This window comes from Pinus tabuliformis, chromosome 8, assembly GCF_031772625.1.
Source record: "Pinus tabuliformis cultivar Carrire ecotype Pingquan chromosome 8, CPIR1, whole genome shotgun sequence".
NCBI lineage: Eukaryota > Viridiplantae > Streptophyta > Pinopsida > Pinales > Pinaceae > Pinus > Pinus tabuliformis.
This window is the reverse complement of record NC_142294.1, coordinates 1,879,043,923-1,879,061,810: the sequence shown is the minus strand read 5'-3', so window position 1 is coordinate 1,879,061,810 and position 17,888 is coordinate 1,879,043,923.

Sequence of the window (17,888 nt, the reverse complement as noted above, 5' to 3'; positions counted from 1 at the left end):
GATTTACCTTGGGAAAACCCACTACAGGGAATAACCCAACAACCTTTTCAATATAGAAATTCTTCTTGTTCAATGAGAGACAAACCTAGATCTATGGTCAAATTTTTCTCCTCCAAGTCACTAAAATTGATCCTGCACTTTGCTCTTGATCTTGCACTTCTAGAATCTCGACCTCCTGAAATAGCCAGTTATCCATAATTTTGGCCCTATAACAGTTGCCCCAGTAACCTAGAAAATTTCACCCCCCCACAACAACTGCTCTAGAAACTACAAATCATAGAGAGAGAGATTTTCCTTCACACATGTGAGTTTCTTGAGAGAGATAAGACAAAGAAAATTTGGCCTTCATCTTCATCCTTCTGTGTACTTCTTATCCTTCACTTAAACCATCTTAAGAGAGGAATGCAAATTGCCCAAATGAGGAGCTCAATTTTCCTTTATATAGTAGTCAATATAGGTTGAATGGATGTGTCTCTTGGCCATGGTAAACTTGACTTAGAGGGAAGTTGACTTGTCACTTTTGGAGAAAAAAAATCATTTTAAAAATTCAAATTTACATCTTTTAAAAGTTGCAATGCGACTTTGACTCAAAATATATTTTTCCTTTGACTCAAGCATTTGTAATTATTCTTTGAAATGATAAATATGAATACATCAAGTAACCAAAAGTAAATTATGAAGACCGACCATAGTTACAATTTCAACACTCTCTCTTAACTAGGGAGATATTCGTAATCACTATCATAGATGTTCTCAGATTGAACAAATTTTCTATAAAGGAAATGTTATCCATTATTACTAGCACCATCATCTATCATCGTCATTCGCTAGCGGCCATATTCAGGGTGCTACCAAACCCATGGATATGCCATCATTATATCAGGACTCACTCCTCCACAGTGATCAGTCCTCAAATCCCATGGCCACCACCTAGGCTAGAATGCTTAGACCATCAACTAGCATGCACTCACTCATTATTCCTCGTGAGAACTCTGGGACAAGACCTCACTCAACCTCTTCTTGCTTGGTGATCAGGTCTAGATGTTGAACCAGAACACACTCCACCCTACTCGATGTATGATCGAGGTCTAGTACCTCACTCCATCCTTCTGGTGAGTGATCAGGGTCAAGATGTTGAACGAACTCATTCCACCATGCATGTTGTGTGATCAGGGACCAAGACCTCACTCCACCATGCCTGGTGTGTGATCGGGGTCCAAAACCTCACTCCACCATTTTTGGCATGTGATTAGGGTCCTTCTCTAAGGGAAACTCTCTCAACGTTTTTCATTGATCCCTCTGGGTCTCTTGGACCCATTATCCCTTTCAAGAGAATGTCCATATGCGTTGCATAAAAATCAACACTCCCTCTCAACGAGAGGGGTGATCTGCATGAGACCTAGCTTGTTTCTGAAGTATGTGAACTTGTCCCTTGGCAATGAATTCGTTAGAACATCAATTGTCTTCTCATCAATGGAGATGTACTTATGCCTTATTTCTCTCTATGCACCTTGTCACAGATGTAGTAGTACTTGATCTCAATATGATTCTACCTATTACGGAACACATGATTCTCTAAGAGCTTCACACAACTTTGATTATCACAGTGTATCACCATTGATTCCAACTCTTGGACGAAAAATTTTGCAAACAACTTTTTGAGCCATACTGCTTTAGTACACGCCTCATTGGTTTCGATGTAATTTTCTTTAATAGTGTTGAGTGCTATCGACCTCTTCTTTTAGCTCATCCATGATATCATTGCGGATCCCAAATTTAAACATACTCCTGAGGTACTCTTCCTATATTCAACACTTCCTGCACAATCAATGTTTGTATATCCCTGAAGTTGTACATCGTTGTTTGCAACATACCTCAAGCCATATATCATTGTACCATGCAAATATTTCAAGATGTGCTTTGCTGCAATCTAATGCTCATGTCTCAGTTCCACTTGGAACTAGCACAATGTGTTCACAACAAAGAAAATGTCCCACATGGTGTTAACCAAATACGTCAACATACCAATTGGTCGTTGGTACATATATGGATCTACCAATCTAGAGTCGGAGCCTCTTAACTTCTTCAAGTTAGTCGGCATGGATTTCCAATCCATCATACCAAATATATGAAGGATCTGTATCACATATTTTCCTTGACTAAGGAATACTTCGCTAGGTTTCTGCCATACTTCTAATCCCAAATAATAGTGCATCAACCCAAGATCCTTCATGTTGAACTCAAAATCCAACTGCTTCTTGCACTGAATGATAAGAGGTTTGACACCTGTCAGAAGAAAATCATCAACATATAATAATAATATCATAGGCGTTAACGGGAAAAGTGTCTACTCAGAACGCTCCTATCCCACTAAGGCGTGACAGTACCTTAGAAACAAACAGAGAAAACTACTTTTGTATTCTTCTTTATGAACTATAAACGAAGAGGAATAGGATGAACCAACCTGCGTCTTGCGCTAGTCCTTTGATCCAATCTCTCTCCTCTTTGACAGCTTCCAGATACCTGCTCCCTTACTTGCCCAGCTTCACCAAGTTCCTGTAAGATCACAGAAGAAGAAAACTACACAAAGACATGGATTTATATTCATAAATAGCTTAGGATCAGATTTAAGCTAAACATGTGAATATAACAAACATAAATGAAACACAAGCATGTAGGAGAAACTCAAATAGTTTTATTGATATAACAAGAAGGTCCAGGAGGAGTTACAACTGATGATTCCTGATCCAGCATCAACCCCCCAGTAAAGGAATCCCCTCTTCACCTCCAACAAAGCATAAATCACCCAATACTCTTATCTCTATCTCAAAACCAACAGCAATTCTTTGCAATGTACAAAATTCTAGCCTCCAACCTCTGGATCTCTGGGATGAGATATCTATATATAGATATTTGCAGAGGTGTGAGTCAGCTCCGGGTTTTTGATTAGTGTCTTCTCTCTGATAGTTCTTGATGCCACTTGGAGATCTCATTGATCTCTTACTCATCCTTGGGCGATTTTGAGAGGCAAGTGTCCCATGAGAAGTTTCTGGAAGATTCCATGATCATCCACCTCGCAAACTGTCTCCGCCACTTGTCTTTTCCCGTCCATCGCACCCTCACAGTGTATTTAGGTGCACTGAAAGGCACTTCTCGATTGTACAAGGTGCGCTGCATAGCACCCTGGCCATGTAGCAAGTGCACTGATCCAGTTTTGACCAATTTTGAGTAGTTTCTGGTGGAGAACTTCTGGGAGAAGCTGTAATTTGTTGACCTTGTTCCTTTAGGAGTTAGAACAACACTTTTAGGGACTTAGGAGCCCTTGGTTTATGGACATTTCATGCTTAGAGCTGTAAGGCACAAAAATGCCTATAATAGTTGCCCCCTAAAGTATGAGGCCGTTTATCGGGTGAAATGCTTTATTAGGAGGATCCAAAGTTCTTTCAATGCTGGGAGGAGACCTGTAATAAGATACAATACAATACATTATCTTCATACTATTTTCATGATCTAGCTGAGGCGGGCATCCCCATGCTCAGCTTTATAAATTCATTTTCATGTACATAGGACACACAATCGTCTGATGGTAGACTGATGATTTTGATAGAGCCATCATCCTTTTGGTAGGATGATTATCTGTGCTGCAGTGCTGTACATTTCAATGTCTTTATTTCCCGGAATATATATCGCAGCCCGGATGGATGAAACTAGATCCGGGGTCTTCAATCTCGTCCGATCTTCACTCGAAGTACAAGTCGATCCATGTGAGAAATGTTTTGAAGTCGAACATGGAAAGACATCGCTTGATTACCAGTCAATGATGTAAACTGTTAACAAGCGCGAGAGGAATCACCGATAATGATGATGACCCTCAAGGTATTGCAGTACAATTCACGTGGTGTGAATAAAGGACTTGGCATCGAACACCACGCAAAATCTTTCGGTCGAAGGTCATTGATGTATACCTGTCGCCGGAAGTGAGAAACTTGCCATTGAGGCATGCAAGCTTCAAAGTACTGAATGGGGTGTTCCTAGATCAACTTCTTGGATAATGAGCTGGTGTCGACAAGAAGCGATCCGTCAAAGGAGGGCCTTAATGAATCCCACATCAATGACACGGAACGGAGCAAATGATTTTGATGGAGGTGAAAACAATCTGATGATATACGGTTCAGGATGGTGGTCATGAAAGAATGAAGTATAATGTATGGTAGTGGATGGGACACGGGTGACTTCTCTGGATGACTTCTCTTGAACATGTCGGCGACACTTATGTGATGGATTGGTAGCATTTTCCCCAAATGTGGATGGTATGGCGTGACCATGGTGATGTGACCAGTGAATGAAACAACCCAACCTGACTCAGGCACGGAGTGGAAGTGTCATGTTCAAGAGCGACTTGCTACCAATAAAGATTCTTTGAGTTTCTTCCAAATTTTTCCCCAGTCATTGCTGACTAGTACCTCTTTATTTTTGTCAAGCTTGAGGAGGATAACATATGCTTGTTCTATAATTTTCCCTTTGGGCAAACCCATCGCTATGTTTTAATGAGCCTAGCGATAGTGAAACTCGTTCTCGTCTAAAGACAAGTTTGTCGCTATTAATCTTTTTAACGAGTTTAATGACAAAGATAACTCGGTCCTTTTCATTTTTAGAGAGTCTGAAAAGGTACGTAAAGGTAACTCCAAAGTTCCTTTTTCGTCATCTAATCCCTTAAGTCCGAAAAAGTATAAAACAATACAGAAGGGATGAATTTTCGATAGTTTTAACGATCCGAACAAAACAAGCGCTCGATCTTTTTGTGCAATAATCCCTCAGGTCCAAAAAGATTAAAATCTAGAGGAGGGATAGCACTTCCGGTCACTTTAACGAGCTGGAAGGCCAAAACTCGGCAATCTTTTCATATTTTATGAGTCAGTTGAAAAGAGCTTAAAGAAGACTCGTCTTTTGAGGAACGAGTGATAAAATGGGTAGCAGCTGATTCCAGGTAAGGGTTGGAATTTTCCAATCACGACAATGTCACAAGGATGGCTAGTGAAATCACTCTTCGCAGCTGTTCCTCAAAATGGGTAAAGAATCAAATGGAGGTGAATGATCGGCCAATGGAAAAGTGGAGGTGACGGTGCAAACACGACCAAGGCTTTAATGGCTGAAATGCTTCATTCACGGTGGTTATTTACCGGGGAATAGTTCATTTTTTAACGAGCTTAAACGCGGGTGGAAACATTTGCTCTTGTCTTATGTTTATTTTTTAATGAGCTTGAACTATGTGCTAAAACTGCTCGATTAATCCAGTCATATGGTAAGAATGTCTCATATAAAATGGAAACTTTTAGATTTTTGCCCCACATCCTTTCTTTATGCAAGTTAGGTGACGACTAATCCTACGAGTTTAAAGGGTTAGAGGTCCTAAAAATTTAAAAAATAAATAGCCGCCCCTCGCTTGCACTCCAAAAGGTTTGCATGCCCCCAGGTATAAAGTATGGTTTCAAGGTTACCCCTTCTTTAGTCCAATAAAACATTTGTTTTACTAGGAGAGGCATACCTCTTACAGGTTACCCAAAGATTGCTCGATTCGCGGTGCAAACAAAACACTTCTTCGGCGATGTCTACCGAGATAAACAAAGGCGAGTGACTCAGTTCTGTCAACTCACATAACTTTGACAAGAGAATCTTGTTCTAGAATAACCCCTCTTCCAATCACGGACGGGGTACAGACTAGTCATATTCTCCCGCGGAAACCTACCCTATACTCAAAGTTTTCTTGCCGAAGCAAACCAGGACGCATGCCCCTGGGTTTCAGTCATATCCCTCCGAATTAATCGCGCTCATCGGGAGGATGGACTGGAGATTGAGACATTTCTTGCGTGAAGAGACCATTTAGGGATGGTATATGACTATTTGCTATGCATGATCCGGGAAATGAAATCTGGTCCACGAGCTTGACCACTCTTCCTTCGTGCGGAAAACACATTACTCTAAAGAGTGAGGAGATGATGGCTCCCATGCAATAAATATAGTCTCGTCCAAGGAGTAGGTTATAATCCAAGGGTCCTTGAACTACCATTACATTCATTTGAACTATCTTCCCTCTCAATGTTATGGGCACATTGGGAAGGATCCCTAAAGGTTGACTGGTTCCTTTATCAAAACCTGTCAGATTTCTCATCTCAGGCAACAACGATGGCGAACCAAGCGCTTTCCAAGCAATAGAGGAAAGGATACTCACAGAAGCCCCCTCATCTATGATGGTACCAGCCATGACCATTCTATATATTTGAACGATAATTCGGAATGGTATGCTTGCTGGTAAACGGGGTCTGTCTAGTTGATCCCAATCGAAGGAGACAACTAGGTTGCTTGGAGGTGGGACCGAGTAGACAGCCGGGTATGGCTCTGACGAACTTCCCTCCTGCGGTAAGGGAATGGGTAGATTGCCCCCATGTTCGTCGGAGTCTATGTTGATGAAGAGAACTTGGAAGGTGTCATCCTTGTTCTCTTCAGTGACTGTATCATCCGAAGATAAAACCCTTGAAGGCCAGACCGGGTCAACTGCCGCCTCGACCTTTTGACTTTCGTCTGGTATGGATTCAGATGGTTTATCTTCGATGATAGGTGCTTCAGCCGACCACTTGAGCGGGTCAGCTGGATTCTCAACTAGCGACGGACTCGGCAAGAGTTTTTTTATATCTAGGAGGAAATCGTAATGGTGAAACCGGACGATCATCAAAAACTCTTTTCGCTTCGTCTAAGAAGGGAAAACGGTGGATGGCATGATTGCCTTCGCACAGTTTACAGGGAAATCTAGCTTTCCCTTTTTGTCCTGGGGATTCACTTTCGCTAGTTGACGGTGTGCTTTCAACATGATCATCAGAGGTTGATGACACCAGATTGTGCAAACGAGGAGACCAGTCCCTTAGTATCCGAGGGATGCAAGGACAATCTCTGTGAAAGTGGTCTCCTTTGCAAATGACACATGGCGATTTAGGCCTGGTCGGTGCAGTGTGTGGATTTTCGTTAGACGACTCTCGTTTTCCCCCATTCTTCTTTGGCTCCTTCTTCTTCTTCTCTTTCTTCTTCTTCTCCTTCTTCTCCTTAGGAACCTGAATTTTGGCTTTGCCAGCCCCATCAAGCGAAGAGGAAGGAGGAGAGGAAGAATTAGAGGAAGTAGAAGGTTGGTGGGCAACTCTAGACTCGTCTAATTGCTGATTCGATTGTTCAGGAATAGTGGTGTTCTGAACGACATTGGTTGAGAAGAGCCATACTAGCAGGCCAATTGTCAGTCCTGGAAGCGACAATGTGGCCATATGGGGTGCACCAACATCTCCCTAAGAGGAGAAGGGACTAGGATTTCCACCAAGGGGAATTCCTTGGTTGGTAGACTCCATTTTCTCAACCTAAGATCAACGTAGGAAAAGGGTATGAATATTCCGTTTTAAAATAAATTTTTAGACGCTTTGACACAACTTGTTTTTTCAGTTTTAAAGAGTCGAGAAAAAACAAAAGATGACTCTAGTCTCCTTCGATTTTTAATGAGCCTGAAGTGACAAGTGCTCAGATAAACCTTTTCCGTTAAGGAGTCTGAAAAGGAACGAAAGGGACTGCTCTGGAGATCTAGGTAGAGGGAGTACCAAACTAATCGCTAAACTGCAGAATACTTTTTACGGTACGGCAGTCAATCTTCCCGAATGCTGTGTTCGGTGCATTGCGATCAGTAGGGCGGCTGACACGGCTTCCTATGGATAAAAGGTTTTAAGCCTATAGGGGTCTCCCAATATATACTCAACGGTACATGGGAGCACAAGTCCGTACTGGCACTTATCGTCTCAAAGTGGAGGAATCACCCAACCATCAATGAGGACAACAGTTACCAGGCTTTACGACGCCGGAATACGTCTCTAGCCTAGACCTATAAATGTTGTGCGTTAAGTTCCAAAGCATTATTAGATTCATTCAATTTATTTTAAGTTGATCTTTCTTAGAAGTTTGCCTTTTGGGATCACCACGAGATGTAGATGTAATTCCTAAAATGCAATCTAAAGATGATAAGAAAACTTTTATCTCTTTTGAGAAAATGAAAATCCTAGCTACAAGGGGAAAAGAAAGACACAATCTTTTCTCAAAGAGCAAAGAGCACACTGTAAATGCACTTTTCCTAAATCAAGCCAAGCAGAATATCAATATGCAAATGCACATATGAATGTATTTGTTTTCACTTTCTTAATATTGATGCCTAAAAAGAAAGTTGATGTACAAATCTGAATTTGCTTTCAAGTGATAAACACAAACAAGCTTCTTTTCGAAATAAAAAAGGTAGAGAAGATTACGACACTTTATGATTTTGAAATAAATACTCGTTTCGACACTAGAAAGTCACAAATTCAAACCAAATGCAAAAGTAAAAGCATAATCGACTGTCAACAACAAATAAACTTTCTCCTAAGATCAAAATCGACACTTACGACAGATCTAAATCAAAGGACGACAATATGACTATTCTACTTTTTCAATGGAAAACTGTAAATGATGTAACAAACACACAAAGAACATCTACAGTATTTTTGTACAAAGGAGGTGGAATTAAGGCAAAGAAAAGGGGTTTTTAAACAGACACACACTGATCACAGGCTGCAAAAATCAGAGACAAAACTGAAAAAATGAAGCAAAGAACCTCAGTTGCACAGGGCTAGGCTGATCAACGCACCTGTTACACAGAGAAACTGGATTGTAGCACAGGTAGCCCTCTCGGGAACTGCGTTGAAATGCAGAATCTCTTCACAGAGCCTGCGCTGGGGCAGAAACCATAATTCTATCCAGGTTCTGGGTCACGGTTTGCAGTTTAATCTATGGTTTTTGGCTGAGTAAAAGCAATCAGTAATGCACAATCAGAGGGTGGATTTAAAGGAGGTCTAAGAGCTATCACAAAGGATAATCAGATCATTTGTGAATCATCTGTTCAAATCATAAACAAATCCAGTGAATGGATTGAAGTAGCAGATGTCTACTTTGCATTTGATAATGGCAAATGCAGTTCGATTGCTACTTCTATGTTTATGAAACAAACAACAAGAGAAACACAAACAAACTAACTAGACACGATCCCCAGTGGAGTCGCCATTTTGTTAACGGGAAAAGTGTCTACTCAGAATGCCCCTATCCCACTAAGGCGTGACAGTACCTTAGAAACAAACAGAGAAAACTACTTTTGTATTCTTCTTTATGAACTATAAACGAAGAGGAATAGGATGAACCAACCTATGTCTTGCGCTAGTCCTTTGATCCAATCTCTCTCCTCTTTGACAGCTTCCAGCTACCTGCTCCCTTACTTGCCCAGCTTCACCAAGTTCCTGTAAGATCACAGAAGAAGAAAACTACACAAAGACATGGATTTATATTCATAAATAGCTTAGGATCAGATTTAAGCTAAACATGTGAATATAACAAACATCAATGAAACACAAGCATGTAGGAGAAACTCAAATAGTTTTATTGATATAATAAGAAGGTCCAGGAGGAGTTACAACCGATGATTCCTAATCCAACATCAACCCCCCAACAAAGGAATCCCCTCTTCACCTCCAACAAAGCATAAATCACCCAATACTCTGATCTCTATCTCAAAACCAACAACAATTCTATGCAATGTACAAAATTCCAGCCTCCAACCTCTGGATCTCTGGGATGAGAGATCTATATATAGATATTTGCAGAGGTGTGAGTCAGCTCTGGGTTTTTGATTAGTGTCTTCTCTCTGATAGTTCTTGATGCCACTTGGAGATCTCATTGATCTCTTACTCATCCTTGGGCAATTTTGAGAGGCAAGTGTCCCATGAGAAGTTTCTGGAAGATTCCATGATCATCCACCTCGCAAACTGTCTCCGCCACTTGTCTTTTCCCGTCCATCGCACCCTCACAGTGTATTTAGGTGCACTAAAACGAACTTCCTGTGTGTACAAGGTGCGCTGCATAGCACCCTGGCCATGGAGCAAGTGCACTGATCCAGTTTTGACCAATTTTGAGTAGTTTCTGGTGGAGAAATTCTGAGAGAAGCTGTAATTTGTTGACCTTGTTCCTTTAGGAGTTAGAACAACACTTTTAGGGACTTAGGAGCCCTTAGTTTATGGAAATTTCATGCTTAGAGCTGTAAGGCACAAAAATGTCTATAACAATAGGTGTATTCTTCACAACCTTAAAGGGAATTCGACTTGTCACTTTTACAACAACAAAAAAATCATTTTAAAAATTCAAATTTACATCTTTTAAAAGTCGCAATGCGACTTTGACTCAAAATGATTTTTCCTTTGACTCAAGCATTTATAATTATTCTTTACAATGATAAATATGATTACATCAAGTAACCAAAAGTACATTATGAAGACCAACCATAGTTACAATTTCAACACTCCATCTTAACTAGGGAGATATTCATAATCACTGTCATAGATTTTCTCAAATTGAACAAATTTATATAAAGAAAAGGTTATCCATTATTACTAGCACCATCATCTATCATCATCATCCACTAGCGACCATATTCAGGGTGCTACCAAACCCATGGCTATTCCATCATCATATCACGACTCATCCTCCAGAGTGATCGATCCTCGAATCCCATGGCCACAACCTAGGCTAGAATTCTCAGACCCTCAACTAGCAAGTACTCACTCATTCTTCCTCACGAGAACTCTGGGACAAGATCTCACTCAACCCCTTCTTGGTTGGTGATTAGGTCTAGATGTTGAACTAGACCGCAATCCACCCTACTCGATGTGTGATCGGGGTCCAGTACCTCACTCCACCCTTCTGGTGAGTGATCAGAGTCGAGATGTTGAATGACCTCACTCCACCATGCATGTTGTGTGATCAGGGTCCAAGACCTCACTCCAACATGCTTGGTGTGTGATCAGGGTCCAAAACCTCACTCCACCATTTCTGGTGTGTGATTAGGGTCCTCCTCCAAAGGAAAGTCTCTCAACGTTGTTTTTTGATCCATCTGGGTCTCTTAGACCCATTATCCCTTTCAAGAGAATGTCCATCTGTGTTGCAGAAAAATCAACACTCCCTCTGAACGAGAGGGATGATCTCCACGAGACCTAGCTTGTTTCTGAAGTATGTGAACTTGTCCCATGGCATTGAATTCGTTAGAACATCAATTGTCTTCTCATCTGTGGAGATGTAGTCAAGCCTTATTTCTCTCCTCTACACCATGTCACGGATGTAGTGGCAGATCCTAGTTTCATGAGATAATTTTCGATACGAGAATACCAAGCTCTTGGAGCTTTCTTGATTCCATATAATGCTTTCTTCAATCTGCAAAAATGAGATTTCTTTCGATATACCTCAAATCCTTAAGGTTGCTCTATGTACACATTTTCCTCAATTACTCCATTGAGGAAGGTAATATTTACATCCATCAGGTGTAGTTCCCATCCCATGGAAGTAGCAAGAGAAATGATGGATCTAATGGAGGTGTACCTAGAAACTTGAACAAAAGTCTCATCATAGTCTTCTCCCTCTTTCTAGGAAAATCCTCTAGGCACGAACTGTGCCTTATATTTGTTGACACTCTCATCTGTAACATTCTTAATATAATATATCTAATTGGAATTCACTATTGACATCCCCTTACGCCTTAACAAAATCTCCTAGACACCATTCTTCATGATTGATTGGTATTCCTCATTCGTTGCTTCCTTCCATAGTTGCTGGCTAGTTGCTTCTTCATATGTGGAATGTTCTTCATCAATGAATTTTGTCATGAGTGATGTATAGATGGAGAAACTCTTAGGTTTCTTCACTTATCTATATGTGCCATCTAGAGATGCATGTCCTTTCACCTCTTCTAATGTGGATATAAGCCATGCAGGTTTCTTCTTGATCTTTGGAACTATAAATGGTTTTGTTGGACCTTGAGGCCCCTCTACCCTTCCGGTACATTCTATAGAGCTCAATTTTTCTTCCCCTGAGGATTCTTGTTTTACTTCTTCCAAGGAATATGAAGAGACTTCCTTAGACCCCCGATATGCCACTTTCTCATCGAAGGTGACATCTCGACTAACCTCAATTTGGCACTGCTCTGGAATGTATATTCTATAGGAAACATGAATATATACAAGGCAACCAAAGATTATCATCTACCCCACCTCTAGCTTCCTTTTAGAGAAGGCTTCTTCAAGAGTCATGCCTTCCAAAACTCTATGAGGACTTCAATTTTGAATGTACACAGTTTTCTATGATTCTTCGCCCCATAAGAACAAGGATAAATCCAAATCATGTGTTATCACAAAATCAAGCACTGAAGGGCTGCTGATCAGGAAGACTTTGAGTAACTATTTCAAACCAAACTTTTGGCTGAGGCTTAGCCTCCTCAGCCTGAGAGGGCTCTCTCAAAGGGTTAAAGATTTTGATTAAAGAATAAGATAGATGGCTAACTCTATGGTTTGTGATTGTATATGTTTATAGGTTGAAAGATGAAGGTTGGCTACCATTGGGCTATGGAGTCAAAGTATGTTCAGTACCACAGCAAGATCAGCTTAACATGAAGTCAGGGCATAGAGAGTTTTTATACATCAACAAAACAAAGATACAATGCAAGGAAGCACAGTTTATAAATACATGAAGGAAGTTAGAGCATCATTGATGAATTCTAAGTAACATGTATTCATACCACTGCAAGTAAGTGAAAGAGGAAAGCCATGAGACAATAAGACATTAAAAACCCTCTTTGAATCCTGAGTAGTGAAGCCAAAACATTCTACCTAGCATGGAAGTCAAGGCATTATAGAGTTCAAGTGCAGAAATGCAAATATAAAACAGTGAAACACAGTTAGTTTATCTATGAAGGAAGTCAGAGCATCATTGATGAATTCTGAGTATCATAAGTAAACTTCACTGCAATGTAAGTATTGGAAGATGCCATCAAAACAAGAACATACAAGAACTCTTCATGAATCTTGAGTTGTCTAAGTAGAAATCTGCATTAGGTTAAAAATATACACAGTCTGCACATAGAGCAGCAGCTGAGCCAAAAAGTCTCCAACCCTTTACTAATTAGACCTCTTGCTCTATATAAAGCATTTACAATTAGGATTCCATCATCCCTCATCAAGAGAATTCGAATTTGCCATCAGTGACACCTAATGACACTCAAAACTAACTATTAAATGCAAAGGACAGCTAACTAGGAGTCCTAGAGACCTAATACAACTAGGAGTGTAACTCCTTCTTATGATTACAACAAACTTATCTAAACATTTAAAGCATTCATTGACACCTAACACTCCATGAGGTCGAATTTGATGAAGCCTCCCACGTGGTCACCCAACTGCTGATGAGAAACCCTAGAAATTAGGGAACATGTTTCCCTGTTTTTAGGGTTAGATCCTTGAAAATTGCAGAGCTTTTATCTCTTCATCCATGACAGATTTTACGAAACTGAAGGAGGTTTTTGTAGCCCATGTTTTCCAGAAAAAAAACCTCTCCTGGGTTTTGAAAATATTTCTCCAGCTGTCCAGAAACTGTCCTTGAAAAACACGTGGCAAACAGGGAAAAATCCGTTTTCTGAAATTAGGGTCTCAATGCAATCTTCTTATCTCCCAACTGAAAACACATCCGAATAAAGTGAGATAGGTTATTGTAGCTGGATATGTTATGAAGAGAAACCTCCTTCAGAATTCTAAGATAGCCTTTCATGTGACCAGAAAATGATTTTGAAAAACACTACTAAAACCAGTAGACAAAGCTTGACTTTCTGCAGTTTTGTAGCGCAAGTTTAACCATAAATTCCTCCCACCTCAGAACGAATTGGAAGAAAATGAAAGAGGTTTTTGTAGTGCAGCATGTTAGGAATAAAAGGCTCTTTCATTTTGCAAAATTAAGTTCTCAACTTTTCAGGAAAGCGTTTAGAAATTGACTGGTAAAAGCAGAAAACAGAGTTTCTTCAGCTGAAACAGGCTGCTACAGGGGTTTCGCAGCGCACTGCGAAAACACTGATTTCGTAGCGCAAAATATGATTTTTACACTGTCTGCGCTACGAAAACGTGGATTCGTAGCTAGTTTCAAAATTTCTCCTTATCCTCCTCAAAGCTCTGTCTTTCTTCTTGACTGCTGGCTGCCTTGTTTCTGTCATTCTTGTACATTGGTGATGGTTGTACTGATGATGATATTTTCCTTTCTTTTGACATTTTCTCCTTTGAAATTTCTTTAGACAAAACAACTTGGAAGAAAATACCTTGCTTAATTGAGGAGCTGCCTTGCTTGAATTTGATGAAGATTTCTTATCTCTGCTCACCATGGGCTTGTTTGCTCAAACTAAGAATTAGGTCAAATGCCTATTGCACGAACACGACCAAGATCATCATGAATATGTCCAGGATCAATTAACTCTTCCCTTAACTTTTTTCTTTGAAATTTTTTCAGTGATAACATCATGCATCATGTCCTTGGCATATTCTTCAATGGATCTGTCCTTTCACTCTACTACACCATTATGTTTTTTATTATATTGTACAATTAGTTCCCTCCTAATCCTAGTCTGCTTGCAAAAAGCAACAAGCTCCTTTGAGGCGTATTCTCCTCCATTTTCAGATCTTGGTATGTTGATCTTTTTACGTATCAAGTTCTTCGCTTCAACTTTGAATTCCTAGAACTTGTTAAGTATCTCATCTTTTGTCTTAAAGAGATATATCCATGTCTTCTAGGAGAAGTCATCAATGAACGCCACGTAGTATAATGAACAACTAAGTGATTTTACAGGCATTGGAGCACATGCATCAGAATGACTTAGTTCCAAAGCTTCCCTAGATATATTGTCACTATTTGAAAATGGTTTCTTAATGTTTTTTCCAAGAGCACAAACTTTGCATGCACCATCATTCTTTATCTATAGTTTAGGAACCCTCGACACTATTGCACTTAATTCGGTCAATGCTCTAAAATGAAGATGTCCATACCTTTGGTGCCATAACTCACTTGGATCTATTTCGTCATGTCTAAATGCTTGATGTAGTTGACTTACAAGTCTATACAGTCTTCCATCACGAATCCCAATAACCCGAGCATCATCTATACTAGAGTCCTTTAACCACACAAGTAATTTTCCATCCACAAAAGCAAACCTATCTCCTTTATTTTCTAAAAACGAAATAGAGATTTTTTTTTTTTTTTGAACCTGTTACACAAAGGAGATTTACTGAGATGAATGTGGTTACCAGATTCCAACTCTATGGATTCCTTTCCAACTCCTTTGACTGCATATTTTTTATTGTATCCCAATTCAACCATTTGAGACAACTTATTCTCTATCATGCTTCAAATATTCCCACGCTCTTTGATTACATGTCTGTTATAGACATTTTTGTGCCTTGCATCACTGAGCATGAAATTTCAATAATCAAGGGATCCAAAGTCCCTAAACATGTTGTTCCTACCCCTAGAGGAACAATACCAGCAAACCACAACAATTAACAAAAGTTCTCCACCTGAAAACACTAAAAAACAAGGCAATTTTGGATCATGTCAACTGCTCCACTGAGCATCTGCGCTGAATGTCAACTGCTCCACTGTCTGCCTATGTTGAATGTCAACTGCAAAGAAGGCTACCTACACTGAGCGAGTTTGGACAAGTGGCAGAGTCATTCCTCAAGGTGTCAATGCCCAGGAAGCTTCCAAAATGACACTTGGATCAGGGGATTCGACTGGTGATGAGTAAGAGGTTCCAAATCTCCAAGTGGAAGCAAGAACCTCCAAGTGGACTCAAGAACTGAAGTGGGAGAGGAAACTAGTCAGATCTCAAGCTGACTCATCCTCTCTCCAAACATCTATATATGGATCTCTCCTCCATGAGATCCAGGGGCTGGAAATTGGTATTTGCAAAGAATTGCTGTTGGTTTGTGGCTAGAAACATTGGGTGTGTTATGCTTTGAAGGGAATTGAAGAAGGAATTCCATTCTGCTGGGAAGGAGATGCTGGGTTGGAGCCCTATGGGTTGTATCTCTTCCTGAATCCTGTTACTTTCAATAAAGCTATCTTGATTCTTCCCTATATGCTGGTGTATTTTGTATGATTGCATTAGTATATTTGATTTACTTCTAATCCTGAATCATTTATGAATATGTATATTTGCCTTTGTATTGTGTTCTTCTCTTGTTGCAAGTAGCTGTTCTCTTGTCACAGGTAGCTGTTCTCTTGTGATCTCGTGGGATTCAAGTAGTTGTTCTCTTGATCAAGCGAGGAGGCAAGTAGCTATGGACACACAAAGAGAAGAGGATCTAGATCGAGGGACAACCGGAAGACAACGGTAAGTCTGCCAATCTCCCCTCTTTCACATTTCATAAAGGAAGGAATCATAATAGCTGTATTCGTTTGTTGCTAAGGCGCTGTCACACCTTAGGTGGATAGGATCGTCCTAAATAGGCATTTTTCCCCACAACAAATTGGCGACTCCACTGGGGAAGAACTTGTTTATTCATTTCATTTGTGTTTCCGTCATTTGTTTACTTCATAGACTTGACAGCAATTCTTGAACTGCATCTTTCCCGGATGCAAAGTAAAAGTTGCTGCTTTGATCCAGTATGTTGGACTTGTCTATGATCTAAACTAGATCCACAAACGATTTGATTGATCCTTGTGATAGTCTTTAGTACCCTATCAAAGCATCCCTCTGTTTATACCTTGCTTGTGTTTCTGATTTGGCCTGAAACAGTTGATTTTTGAGCATTTTGTGACCCAGAAACCAAGAGAAACGAGAGTTTCTCTCTTCAGCGCAGGCACTGTGAAGGCAGTCTGCATTTCAACGCAGCTCCCGAAGGGGCTACCTGCGCTGATTTTCAAACTGACAGTGTTGGACTTGCGCTGAACCAGTGTGGCCTTGAGCAGCTGGGGTTCTTTGTCCTTTGTTGCCCTGTTTTGATCTCTGTTTTTTGCAGCCTTTAACCAGCATAGGTACTAGCCTGATAAACCTTTTCTTTGCCTGAACTCCGCCCCATTTTTGTACAAAAAGATTGTGAATGTTTTTATGTGTTTGTGGCATCATTTACAGTCTTCCTTTGCATGAGTAAAGTAGTCTTTCTGTAGCCTTTGTTTCAGATCTGATTGAAAGTGATCTTAGAAGAGAGTTCATTGGCTGTTTGTTCAGATTGATTATACTTTTACTCTTGCTTATTGGTTTGAATTTGTCTCTTTCAAAGTATCAGAACAAGTCTTTATTTCGAAAATCGCAAAGTGATTGTAATCTCTTCTACCCTTTTTGATTTCGAAGAAAGAGGACTTGTTTATTTTGATCATTGTAAATGCAAATTCAAAGTTGTGCAAAAAGATTTCTTTGTAGGCATTTATACTAAGAAAGTTGAAAACAAACACCTGCATTGTGCATTTTGCATTTGATAAGTTTGCATGTTGGATTTAGGGAAAGTGCATTAGAGTGTGCTGATTGCTCTTTGAGAAAAGATAGTCGCTCTCTTTTCCCTTAGTAGCTAGGATTTTCAAAGTTGAAAGATTGTAAAGCTTGCTTATCATCTTAGACTGCATTTAGGAATTTGTATCATACATCTCGTGGTGAACCTTGAAAGGAAAACTTTAAAAATATCAACCTAAAATAAACTGAATGAACCTAACAACGCTTTGTAACATAACGCACAACATAGAGGTCTAGGCTAGAGACGTGTTCCGGCGTCGTTAAACATAGTGACTGTCGATCTCGAAGAAGGTGGGTGATTCCTCCTGAGAGTCGGTGGCGCTAATACAGATTGTGCTCCCACGTACCGTCGCGTATATATTGGGAGACCCCTATAGGCATATATCTTTTATCCTTAGGAATCCGTGTCGGCCGCCCTACTGATTGCAATGCAGTGAACGCAGCATTCACAAAGATCGACCACCCGTACCGTAAA